Source organism: Chrysemys picta, chromosome 4 (genome assembly GCF_011386835.1).
Source record: "Chrysemys picta bellii isolate R12L10 chromosome 4, ASM1138683v2, whole genome shotgun sequence".
In the NCBI taxonomy this organism is placed as follows: Eukaryota; Metazoa; Chordata; order Testudines; family Emydidae; genus Chrysemys; species Chrysemys picta.
The window spans coordinates 54,811,823-54,824,264 of NC_088794.1; positions in this window are offsets into that span (position 1 = coordinate 54,811,823).

The following is a 12,442-nucleotide window of genomic DNA, read 5'->3' on the forward strand; positions in this document are numbered from 1 at the left end:
GGGCTGCAGAACAGGGCCCTCAGAAGGAGGGTTACTACTTTGTCCTGAGGAGCATGAGGGATGGGACCACTCGGAACCACAGGCTTCCCCCAAGGCTTTGGGGGCTAAAGGAGTCGGCTTCTGAACTGGACACTGTGCCCTGTCACCAGTGATTAGTGGGAACGGGGCTAGCACTCTGGCTGTACGGTGCTAACAGCTAATCGGGGGTCTGAAAGGGGTGAGCCGTGGGGTGCTAGACCTTAGTCAGCCCTACCCCTGCAGCGCACATGGTAGCAGATGGGGCAGAGTGAGTCCCAACTCCAGGAGAATACCACAGCCAGTGCTGCGAACGGAGCTGCACGGCCCGTACGGCTGGGAGAGGACAAGGGTGGTCGTGGGGGAGAAAAGAGCCTGGCAGAGACAAAGTAGCGCGAATTACACAGAAACAGGGCTGCAGCAACTGAGCTCAATTGTCTCCAGTGTCCATTAGGGCGGATTTCCCTGTGCCCAGCCACACAGGAGAGCTCTGCATGAGCAGGGGCTGCACAGACAGCAGGTAAGGGAACAGGGCCCCTGAGTGCCACGCTAGGGGTACATGCAGTGCCCACAGCCATTCCAGGGAGGCATCTCAGACTTGTAAATTACATCATTATCTCCCCACTGGTTAGTTTCACCATCGTTCTGCAGGAGGCGCCATTGCTGCAAAAGCCCTGAAGGCTACCTGCACTGAACTGTCCCTCCCAATGAAGGCCAGGGCCTGGAGCCGCTCCCTGAATTCAACCCCCTTCTTATGCAGTGGGTAGGTGAAGGCAACCAATGGCCTGTCAAGTCTTGGATGGTTTCAGGGCCAGAAAGGGGGATGGAGAGAGAGGAGGTCGGGGAGAGGTTACATCCATCTTGGGCTCCTCTCTGCATTTCTCCCTGAGTTACTAAGCTACAACCTCCCCCCAGCACTGGTGCCAATGCTGAGGAGACTCTTGGGAGTGAATTGGTCTCCTGTGCCCTCGCTGTCCTGCCCTGTTACCTGCTTCCCACAATAGACAGACACAGTTAAACTCTCCTAGTGTCACAGTTACTGTCACTCACTGCCCCTGCATGGAGGCATTTGTTCCCTGTCTTCCCAACTTACATGGTAACCTCACCCAAAAGAACCTCTTGATTTGTGCTGTCCTTTCGCCTGTGTTGCCCCTTGAAAGCACAATCACATGCAATCACTAGGAGGCAGATTTTGAAGACAAGAAACCAATATGACTCCACATTTCTTCTAAGAGGCTAACACCCCCAGCTACAACCAATAGCAGGGGTACGCCAGAGGGTGTGCTACGAGTTACTGCCCCACAGAAGGGGTGCAGCATATATAGTTTAGGGAAATGCGCTTCCCCTTTGATTGTACATTACAAGTCTGCCCCTTATTCCCGTGATTAAGCAGCATTGTGCTTTCAGCTGGGGCTGTTCCAGGATTTGCACCTTCGCATGAGGCACGTCGGTGGGGGGTGCGGTCTGGACCAGGTACCTGGAATTCCAGTCTCCAGGGCTGGCGAGCTGCCCAGCACTACGGGTACAGGCCACGAGTCCTGGGGGGCTCGTGGCATTTCTCAGACACTGGGTGGCCTATGCAGATGTGCTCAGCACTGGCCTCCTTCTGCTCCCACTCAGGTCAACAGAACGGTGCCTTCCCTCCCACCCGCCAAACCCATCTGCACTCATTACTCGTCCCCAGCCAGCCCCAAACTGAAACCCCCTCCAGCCCCTCTTTTATGGCCTTTGTCTCTTTCCCGGGCCAGGAGGTCACCTGATCTCTTTGTTCACCTTTAGCTATTCCCTTGCGGGGGGGAAGGGCCCTGGCCATTTGTTGCCAGGATACAGAGTGTTGGCCATTTATGCACACTGGAGACTTAAGAAATGCATAGGGGAAACTGAGGCACCCACACAGTATTCAGAGGAACCATTAAGAACAGTCCCACTTTGTCACAAAGGTTTCATTGGAAAGATTATGTTTTACTGAATATGGTTATCCTATTTGTTTACATGTAACAGCCTTGCACCTGAAGTTAAGAATATTAATTATTTATCTGTATTTCAAACTTTGCTACCTTGGGTGACACCCCCTGCTAACACTTCAGGTATAACAATGGAGAAGCCAGCCAGTGCTGATGGCCCATCAACAAGGACAATAGCTGGTGAAAAGGTCTAGCCTTCCTGTGGCCTTGCCTGGGCTCAGGGACTCTGTGATGCTATAGGGGCAGGTGGTCTGGTCACCTGATACTGGACTCCATCTTGGAATACCAAACTTTTCCACTGGGAGGTGGGGGAAACAAACAAAGAGTTCCCACTTTATGTCAACTCTATTTAAGGCGGGGAAGATAAGCAATCAGGGTCTTCAGTTCTTCCTCCCCTGACTCCAGCACAAAGAGACACTGGAAAACACCTGAGAACAAAAGACTGGACTGAGGGAGGAAACAGCTGCTGATCCAGGCTGGAAAGATCTTTCTGGCCTGTGAAAGAATCTGCCTGGAACAATATTTAGGGTGAGAAATATTAGTTGTAGCCAATTTCTGTAGTGTACTAAGGATAGCAAGCCTGTTTTGTTTATTTACTGAAGTGATTCTGCTTGTTACCACTTACAATCTACCTTCTTTTAGTTAATACACTTTTCTTGTTTATGCTATAAGCCAGTTTGTGCAATTAATATCTGGGCAGGGAGCCGTGCACATCTCTCTCCACACTGAGGGAGGGGGCAACTTTCATAAAACCTTTGGGTCTGCACCCCTTAAAGGGGGAGTCCCTGGGTGCTGTAATAAGCCCTAAAGCTGGTCTCTGTCTGTGCAGCTGGGCGTGGTCCTGCCTATGTGCTTGGCTGGGAGAGGCTAGTGAGCCTGACCCAGGAAGATCAGGTAATAGGGAGCCTAGGCTGGCAGAAAGAGGGGGAACTCCGTGATTTCCAGCACATCAGGTGACTCCCCAAAGGGTGCAGCTCATCACAGTGGTGACCTTGGGCTGTGGGGCCCGAACACAGAGCACCCTGGGATACCATGTCCCTGGGCACCATGGGCCACGATCCTGGCCTCATTTTAGGGGCAGACATCTGGGCTTAGGAGCAGTGTCAGAGGGGCTCAGCGCACCAGCCAGTCACCCCAAAGACTGCAGCGCTGGGTCCGGCTTTCACCCATCCTTGGGCCTGATCATCTACCCCGGGGACCTGCCCCAGCAGCTGCTGTAGTGCGAAGCCCTAGCATAGACAGACTAAGCTGCTCGGGGTTTGTGCCAGGGCAGCAGCCCCCGGTGTCAGTCCTGTCTCTGGCCCTTCACCCTGTCTATGCTGGGGGCCACCCTCCTGCTCCCCCTCCACTGGGATTCTGGCTCTGGGGTCCCTCTGAAGAGCCTTGGCGTTGAGGCCAATAGTCCCAGGCCAAATCCATCCCTGCCTCAATAACACAGCTTCCAGCCAGGAGGGAGCAGGCCCCTGCCCAGCACAGAATGGCTGCTCCCTCTGCCTACGCAGCACCCGTCTCCCTCCCCACAAAAGCTGCCCTCACCTGGGGGCCCAAGCTAGCCCCGTCCGGGCCCTGGCGGTGCCGCCCCGAGCTGTTGAGCTCCCAGATGTAGACAGGGTGAGGGGTGGCTCATGGAGGGCATGAAATTGTGCTCCAGTGGCCGGGCCCAGGGAAGATGTCCTGGGCTGGATGGGGTCTGGATCTCAGCTCTCAGGACTGGCGGCATGGCAGGGAAGAGCATTCCAAGCTAGAAATATGAAGTATTATTCTGAAGTCCTATTGTAACTATGCAAAATGTGGGCTATTAATGGTGGCTTGGAATCTTGATGGCTTCCATTAACTAGGACAATTGGTTGTAAATGGCTCTGTTTACTTGTAAGCCTACCTGTGTGCCAGCCAGTGGGTAATGAAGTCGCACAGGACATGTGAACATATCACATGATACTGGAATCCATCTTAAACCTGGTGCTTTTCCATTTAGAAGGAAAGGGGGTGGAACAGAATAAAGGGGGCTGCAGTCATGAAAAAAACCCTAGTTACTACCGAAGCTGGAACTAACAAGAACTATACCAAGGGAAAGGATTGGACCCAAACTAGGAAGGAGTCTAGTCTGTGAAAGATGCTTATTGGAACATCACTGAGGGTGAGATTTACCTGTATTCAGTTTCTTAAATGTATCCGGCTTAGACATGTCTGTTTTCTTTTCTTTTGCTTGGTAACTTACTTTGTTCTGGCTGTTATTACTTGAAACCACTTAAATCCTGATTTTTATACTTAATAAAATCCCTTTAGTTTATTAATTAACCCAGAGTAAGTGATTAATACTTGGGGGAGCAAACAGCTGTGCATATCTCTCTCTCAGTGTTCTAGAGGGTGGACAGTTTATGAGTTTACCCTGTATAAGCTTTATACAGAGTCAAATGGATTTATTTGGGATTTGGATCCCATTGGGAGCTAAGTGTCTGGGTGCTGGAGACAGGAGCACTTGCTGAGCAGCTTTGGGGGCGTGGACCAGACCTGGGTCTGTGTTGCAGCAGACTAGCGTGTCTGGCTCAACAAGGCAGGGTTCTGGAGTCCCAAGCTGGCAGGGAAAACGCGCTCAGAGGTAATTCCAGCACGTCAGGTGACAGCCTCAAGGCGGTCTCTGTGACCGAACCCATCACACCCCCTATTCTCCCATCCCTTAACTGACAAAGAAGACTTAACACCTATCCTGGGACCTCCCCCCCCCCCCCCACTCCTTTATCTAGGCTCCAACAAGCACCTCTGTAGGTGTTGCCCATAGACAGAATATCTAATTCCCCACCTGTGTGCTCCCCTTCCATCTGTGCAAAAATGCACCTTCATGGGGGGGAATAAGAATACAGATAAGAATCTGTTTCATAAGCCTGGAATTCCAGAAGTTAGCTGTTTTGAAAGGTACAGTCCAGTTATGTACACTGCTTTTCACTGCATTTGTGTGCAAGAAAAACTACCTTTGTGTTTAAATATAAATCAAAGGGATACAGTGTACTATTTATTGTTTGAAAACAGTATTTTCTATGCTCAGTTTTAAAAGGTTTTTTGGGAAAAAAAAACAGAGGAATACTGCATTAATACTGATTTAACAAATATTAGAAGGGATAGGCTAATATACATGTGTTATCACTGCCCTCTCCTGGAATAAACCAGAACGGCTGAGTTGTAAACCATAGGTCCTGCAAACCCACTAGCTAACTTTTGCTCAAGTGGTGGGGCCTGTGCTTTTGGAGCAAGAGGATCAGGATTTATTCTTGCTGTCCTTGTCAATGCTAAGTGACCACACCTAGTACAGCGTAATGACCACCTTTGCTGCAGTATCTGAGCTCCGGATGGTTTTCAGCGGGCGTTACCTGCTAGTACCTAGACAGACAGAACCCTAAAGTCTTAAGGGAACCAGCATTTTGTTATAACAGATGAAAAACTCGAATGCAGTTTTTAAACATTATGGTCAGAAAAATAAAGATATTTAAGAGATCTGGGTGAGGGAAGGAACGAAGAATTAAAATTCCAATAAGAAACTTGAAACAGCTGCCCTAAAGCTAAAGCCCAGGTTAAAATGATTCTGACTTTCATGTAGTGTGATGGATACTAGCCACCTTTTCTTGATGGGTGGAACAGAAGGAAGACAAAGAACTGTTGTCATCCAGTCATCTTAAATGCATCGCATCCAGATTGCCTTGCTGAGTTACTTCAGCACCACACATCCTTGCAGCTGCTTGGCCCAGTAAGAACTCCCAATGGATACACATGCTACTTCTCAGTACATCATTTCCTTGCAACTGGGGAGAGATTTGAGACTCCTGTGAGGAGCAGGCCAGGAATAAACTGCACCAGAACACCCCTCGTGAACATGACATCTGTGTTCATGTGCTACTTCAAGATCTGAGCTAGAAAACAACGTGTTGAAGGAAGTAGAAAGAAAGAGGTCTGCCTTCCCTTCTAGGTCACAGTGTTCTTGCATTGTTTTGAATTAAATCCTACCATTGGCTTTAAAATCTTTATTGCAGATTTTTAGAGAATCTCTTCTCGAATGGTTTGTTCTGGGAAACGTGCTCCGTGACATAGTTTCACTCCACATGACCTGGACACAATCCTTGTGATGAAATAGTTCAGAGGCAACCCAGGGAGCTACAAAAGCTAGTATTTGTGACTCAGAAAGGAACAGTCATCCCGCTAGGTGTTTCTACACTGAGGAACGGTCCGGCAGCAACAGGTACTAAGGCACTAATGCAGGCAGCGCTCAAAGGAGTTATTACCACCATGTCATGGAAAATTGCGCAGAGATGGTTTCCCAGACACAGCGGTTAAAACAGCCTGTCTGCTCTAGTGCTCATGCTGTTGCTACTGCCCGTGCAGCTGAACGACTGATAGCAATTGCTGTAATACTAGTAATTAATGTGTCTAGGATTGACAGGGCTTCCAAGTAGAGTGGGCGGGAAACTTATTTGAGTTGGAAAATTCCACTTTTTGCTGGAGCAAAATGTTTTATCAAAACTGTTGTAGATTCCACAAAACATAGGTAGGTTTCCATGGAAACCTGCTGGTGTTGCAGTGGACAGCCCCACAGCAGAGCACTGGCTGGAGGAGTTCTCACAGCTGTGACATTCCCTGATCTGCAGCAGGGAGCCTGCCCGCCCCCAGAGCGGGGCTGGAGCTAGGGCTCTCAAAGCTGGCTAGGCTCCTAGCTCAGCCAAGCTCTCTGCTGCGGTGCGGTAGCCTAGAAACCCTGAGTGCCCTGGCTCAAGCAGGGGCTCAGAGCTGCCAGATTCCTTTCCATGGAGCTGGGAGCCTGGCTCCCAGGGTCTGTGGCCCCAAGGCAGTCCCACCACCAGCCAGGGAACCCAGGGCTTCCAGACTCTCTGGTCAGTGGTCTGCCAGTGTAACCCATGTGCCTAATAGGGAGATATCTCTTTAAGAGATCCGCTGGGGGGGAGGTAGGAGTGAGGAGTTGTTGCTAGACAGATTAAGTACTCCACATCCAGAAGCTTCTGGAATTGGGGGTGGTAGTTTTGGGTGTGCCCCAATAGGTTCCCCGTTGCTGGGGTCAGACTCCAGGAGGGCGAGCAGTCAGTGCAGGAAGCAGGCTGGTGCCCCGAACTCTGAAGCATTTTGCAGCAATTGAGTGATCTTGTGAACCCTCGAACAGGGAAGTCTGGGCAATGCTGCTATAGCCAGGGGAAACTGGGAGGGAAAATAACTTCAATTTTAATTGTATGTTTTGAATGTTGTTTTGATTTTAGCCAAACTGTTCTAGTTACATTGGTGACTCAGACGAGTTGAGACAACTTTTCTTTAAATGCAGTAATAGGGAAAGAGTCATTTCTAGTTTGCTCTTCTCAGTTTTGTATTTTCTTGTAACAGGATTTTCTTTAAATCTAGACCGGTAACTGAGTGGTTGGTTAATCAGTCAGCTGGCTGGCTAGCAGGGATTTCAGCAGAAGAAGAGTCTGCCTGGATTCCAGCTGAAGATTCCTACAAGCAATGGAGGGAAGATGTTGTTTGAGACTCAGCAGACTGTCTAGATTTGGTGATCAACGACTCTGAGACTTAGATGAACAAAACCAAAGCTTTTGGGAACTTTCAGTTTCTTCTAGGGTGACCAGATGTCCCGATTTTATAGGGACAGTCCCGATATTTGGGGCTTTTTCTTATATAGGCTCCTATTACCCCCCACCTTCTGTCCCAATTTTTCACACTTGCTGTCTGGTCACCCTACCTCACTGTATTTCTGTGGAGACTGAACTGTTCAGATTTTAATTAGTTTTCTTTATGTATAACTGTGAAGGTAATGTCTGTGGATTATAAAATAGCCATGTCATGCTGTAACAATTAGATGATTATTTGTCTCTGTCATAAGATTTTATCAAGTTATTTAATTAAATTCATTTCTTTAGTTCCTTTTGGGACTTGAATGTGGGGAGGTTGACCCTGTGCAATCCTTGCTTGAAAATCCTTAGAGACTGAACTCTGGGTCTTCAGCTACTTTCTATGGGAGTTGGGATTTTTTATTTAAGGCACTGGAGAGGGGAAATGAAGTGAGGTTACAAATTGGCACCCGAACAGACAGGGACTTGAGGATTGCTCAAAGCTCACCTCTGAATTATTTTGAGGAATAGTGCCGTTACTTATAAAAGAATGTGGCATTGAATAGTATTGAATTTGTGCACTGTATTAATATTATGAAGATAATGGAAACTTGTACACAGTTAGTGTTAGATCCCTATAGGACCATTTTGGTCAATGATATGTCCCCTGTTGATAGTACAGCAGAAATGAAGAGGGCTATTAGAATCTTTAGTCATGTGACCAATGAGGCGGGTGAACAGAGAACAAAAAGATACGATTCTCTGTGAATTTGAAGACTTTTTCTGTGACACACCTAGGAAGGACATGTGTGTTGCAGAAGCTAGGGCAGAAACAGGATGTGACTCCTATTCATTTTGAGATTTTGCCATTTATATCCACTGGTTCTCTGCCCAGAGTACCTCAGTGCAGGAATCTGGGATATTCTGTGTATTCTGACAGATGGTGCCGGGGACGGTGCGGTTGACAGTGATTTCTCCCAGACGCGGCTTGATGGCCTTCACTAGACGGTCCTGGACGGCGTTGTGGCGTAGCTGCCAGGCTCTGGCGTGGGGCTTGCAGCAGCATAGGACGTGGGGCAGGGTTTTGTTGACGTACCCGCACTTCCTGCAGCGTTTGGCCCGGTTCCCGTGGCGGATGGCACCGTTGAGAGGGACGCAATTCAGCCGGGTGCGGTGAATGAACCGCCAGTCGGCGAACCGGATGAAGCTGCCTGTGGGGAGGAAGTGGTTGCTGGAGTCCCACTTGCTGGTTACTTCGAAGACTTTACCCTGGTCCGGCTTTTTCTTCAGGGCGTCCACGTAGAGCGCGTGGACGGCGGCCTTCAGGGATCTCTCCAGCACGCCTCTGGCTCCGGGGGTGACGATGATGTTGTCCTCTGTTCCGATCCGCGGTATCAGGACTCCCAGCTCCTGCCGTTCCTCGTTCCATTCCCAGCGGCAGCCCAGGCGCTTTCCCAGCCGGCGTGTGGCATTGCGGGCGCGGGTCCACAGTGAGGCGAAATCGCCCCTGTCCCGGGCGAAGTCGCTCAAGGGAGGTGGCCACATCTCGGTCGGAGGGAGGTCTGCCAATTCGTTTCTCGGTGGCGGCGTGTAGGGTGGTCGTTGCAACGTTCTTCACCTTGGCGTCCGGGCAAGTCAGGAGGCGGAAGGCTTGTGTGAGGACCGTGATGTTACAGAGGTCTCCCATACGGGGGACGCCGGCACCACTGTGCCTGTGCTTGATGTATACGAGTTCGTTGCTGGCTCTCGGGGCAGGGACAGCCAGTTTTTGACCAGCTTCCGGATGGCGTTGTCCGCCTCGTTGAGGGGCACCTTTGCCACGGCGGATCCCCTCAGGACGAAGCCGATGGTGTCAAGCATGCCCTGGAGCCTCTCGGGGTCGTCCGTGATCAGGACCAGGTCATCCGCGTAGGCCAAGACGCTCACCCTCTCGCCGTGCAGGTCGAAGCCGTCGGCGCCGTCGGAGATCGCCCGCAGGAGCGGCTCCATGGCGAGGTTGAAGACGATGGGGCTGAGGGGGCAACCCTGCTTCACGCCGCCGTGGATCGGTATCTCTGCGGTCTCCCCTTCTACCGAGCGGATGGTGGTGCTGCAGCCCTCATATAGCTCCCGGATCAGGTGGAGAAAGGTCTCTGGCATCCAAAACTCCTGTAGGGTGTCGAAGATGTGATGGTGGAGGATGGACCCGAAGGCATTGGCCAGGTCGAGCCACGCTATCGAGCACTGCTTCCGCATTCTCCTGGTCGTCTGGATGACGGTCTGGAGCAGGAAGTTGTGCTCGTAGCACCCCTCCGACGGCATGAAGCCCTTCTGGGCGGGGCTGATGGCTCCCCCGGTCGTCGCCCATTCCGTGATCCTGGCTGCCAGGCAGCTGGCGTACAGTTTGTACATGGTGGAGCAGAGGGAGATGGGTCTCCAGTTGCTGGGGTCATCCCGCTCGCCCTTCTTGTGAATCAAGACGGTCATGGCCTTCTTCCAGGAGGTGGGGGATCGGCCGAAGCACTTGCACAAGTTAAAGATGTTGGAGAGCAGGAGGCAGCCGGGGTCTCGCTTCTTGAGGAGGCTGTAGGGGATGCTGTCTTTTCCGGGTGCAGTGTTCTTGGTTCTGGAGAGCCTGATGCTACACCAGTTATAGACCACGATCCAGTAGAAGCCTCTATTCCTGCTGTGAGTCTCCCTCCTGACACACAACAGTTTTTGTTAGAGAGGGTGCTGAAATCTGCCAATGAAATTGTGACTGATGTGAAAATTAAACTGAAATATGTGTAAGCAGAGTCAGATGAGCTCTATCCTGACATCTGGTGGTGAATTATGGGGAGTGTGGAAAAGAACTCCAGGGGCTGATCTGGTTTGCATAGGCACACCCACTCGCCTGGCATGAAACAACAGCAACTGAAAGTGGTTACTTTGGCTGGTGTGGGATCCCCAGTTTCTCTATTATTGGGGGCAGGAAGAATAAAGTTTTGTTACCCTGATTCTGTGAATCAAGGCCAGTGGAACTGTTGTATGACAGAAGGACTGAGTGAGTCCTTCACCATTACCTAAGTAGCACTTGCTTGACAAGGGGCATGGGTTACAAAACCCAGTGAATTGAGAGAGGATGAAACACCAATTGCACTACCTCCTCTCTCCACTGTTGAATGTCAGAGCTAACTTTGATTCCCTTAGGAGTCTAGTTACAGGCTGCTGAGCTGAATTCACTTTGGGCCAATGGTGCACTAGCACTGGGGCTCCCCTACTATGAGCTGAAATTGCTAAGAGCTGAAATCACAAAAGAGCTAAAGTTACTAAGAGCTGAGATCACTGAGACTGTGTTAACTAGTGGGGGAGCCTGAAGCTATATTGCTAAGCGGCTGGTGGAGCAGCGAGCAGAGTGGAGCCTCACGGGGACGGTTGGAGCGGAGCTGAGTGACTCACAGGTCGGTGAGCAGAGCGGAGCAGCTGCCAGAGCAGTTTGTGGATGGTGGGAGCGGCTCACGGGACAGCTGGTGGAGTGGAGTGGCTCGTGGAGAAGGCTGCGGCAGAACCCCACGGAGAGGCAGCCGGTCAGCCTCGGATCACGTAAGGTGCCCCTTAACACCCTGCGTGCCTTCCCCCGCCCCCTGCTTGAACTCTGGGGCTGCACTGACCAGGGACAGAGACTTTGGGGGGTTGTTGGACTTTTGGGACTTTGGTGATTCTTGGGTTGCTGGTTTCAAGAACCAAAGGGAAAGGACACAGCCCAATTTGCTGGGGTGGGTTTTTTGCTCATGAAGCCTGTTTGTGGTGTTTTTCCAATTTAATGCTGATGTCGTCTACTTCATGTTATTAAACATTTTCTGTTACACTCAGACTCCGTGCTTGCGAGAGGGGAAGTATTGCCTCTTAGAGGCGCCCAGGGGGTGGTATGTAATTGTCCCAGGTCACTGGGTGGGGGCTCGAGCCGGTTTTGCATTGCGTTATTGAAACGGAACCCCTAGATACAGAACCCGGCCCTTGTTGCTGCCAACTTAGATGGGCAGAAGGGTTACATATGGTTTTGGGTAGTTCACCCAGACCCAGTGGAGAAGAAGATTATCCTACTTGGCGAGCACAAGCCAAAGAGACGACGGAAGACAGTGAGATTTCTGACAAAGTCAAAAGGAGGAAGATTATTGAAAGTTTATTACCCCCCAGCATTGAAGGTGGCTTTAGGAGCTGGTAACAAGGCATCCGGTGTAGAATGCTTTGATATTTTAAAGGCATATGGAAGTGTCAAACGCATCTGAGCTTAAGGCTCAATTTTCTGAGACTCACTAGAGAACCACCTTCTACGTACCTGACTGGACTACACACATTAGTCCAAGAAGTTTTGGAGGCCAGTGGGGTAAAAGATACTGAATTGGACTCTCATACAAAATCAATTTTTCCGTGGTGGTTGGCATGAATCCTTATTAAATGCACTCTTAAAAGGGATTAATTGTAGTGGTAGAAAAAAGAGCATCTCTTATGCCACACTCCTTTTTGAGGTGAGATCCATTGCAAGGGAGCACTCTGATAAACAGAAGAGAGAACTTCAACAAGAACTAGAAGAAAAAGGAAGGCCTTTGAGTAGGAGTAGTTTGCAGTTGATGAAAGCCTATGAAAATACTCCCAGTGCCCATGAAGAAGTCACTGCAATAGACTGGAAGAAGAAATATCTGCAGGCTGAGCAGCAGTTGGAAGGACTGCAGTTGACCCAGCCAAGTTCTGAAATGTCCATTGCAGATACACGATATACTCCTCAAAGACCCAAAGAATTTAATAAACAAGCAATACCAAGATTTAACAGAAGAAATCCTTTGTTTTAACTGTGGGCAAATAGGACATTTTCAAAATGAATGTCAGAATTCTCCTAACCCCCAT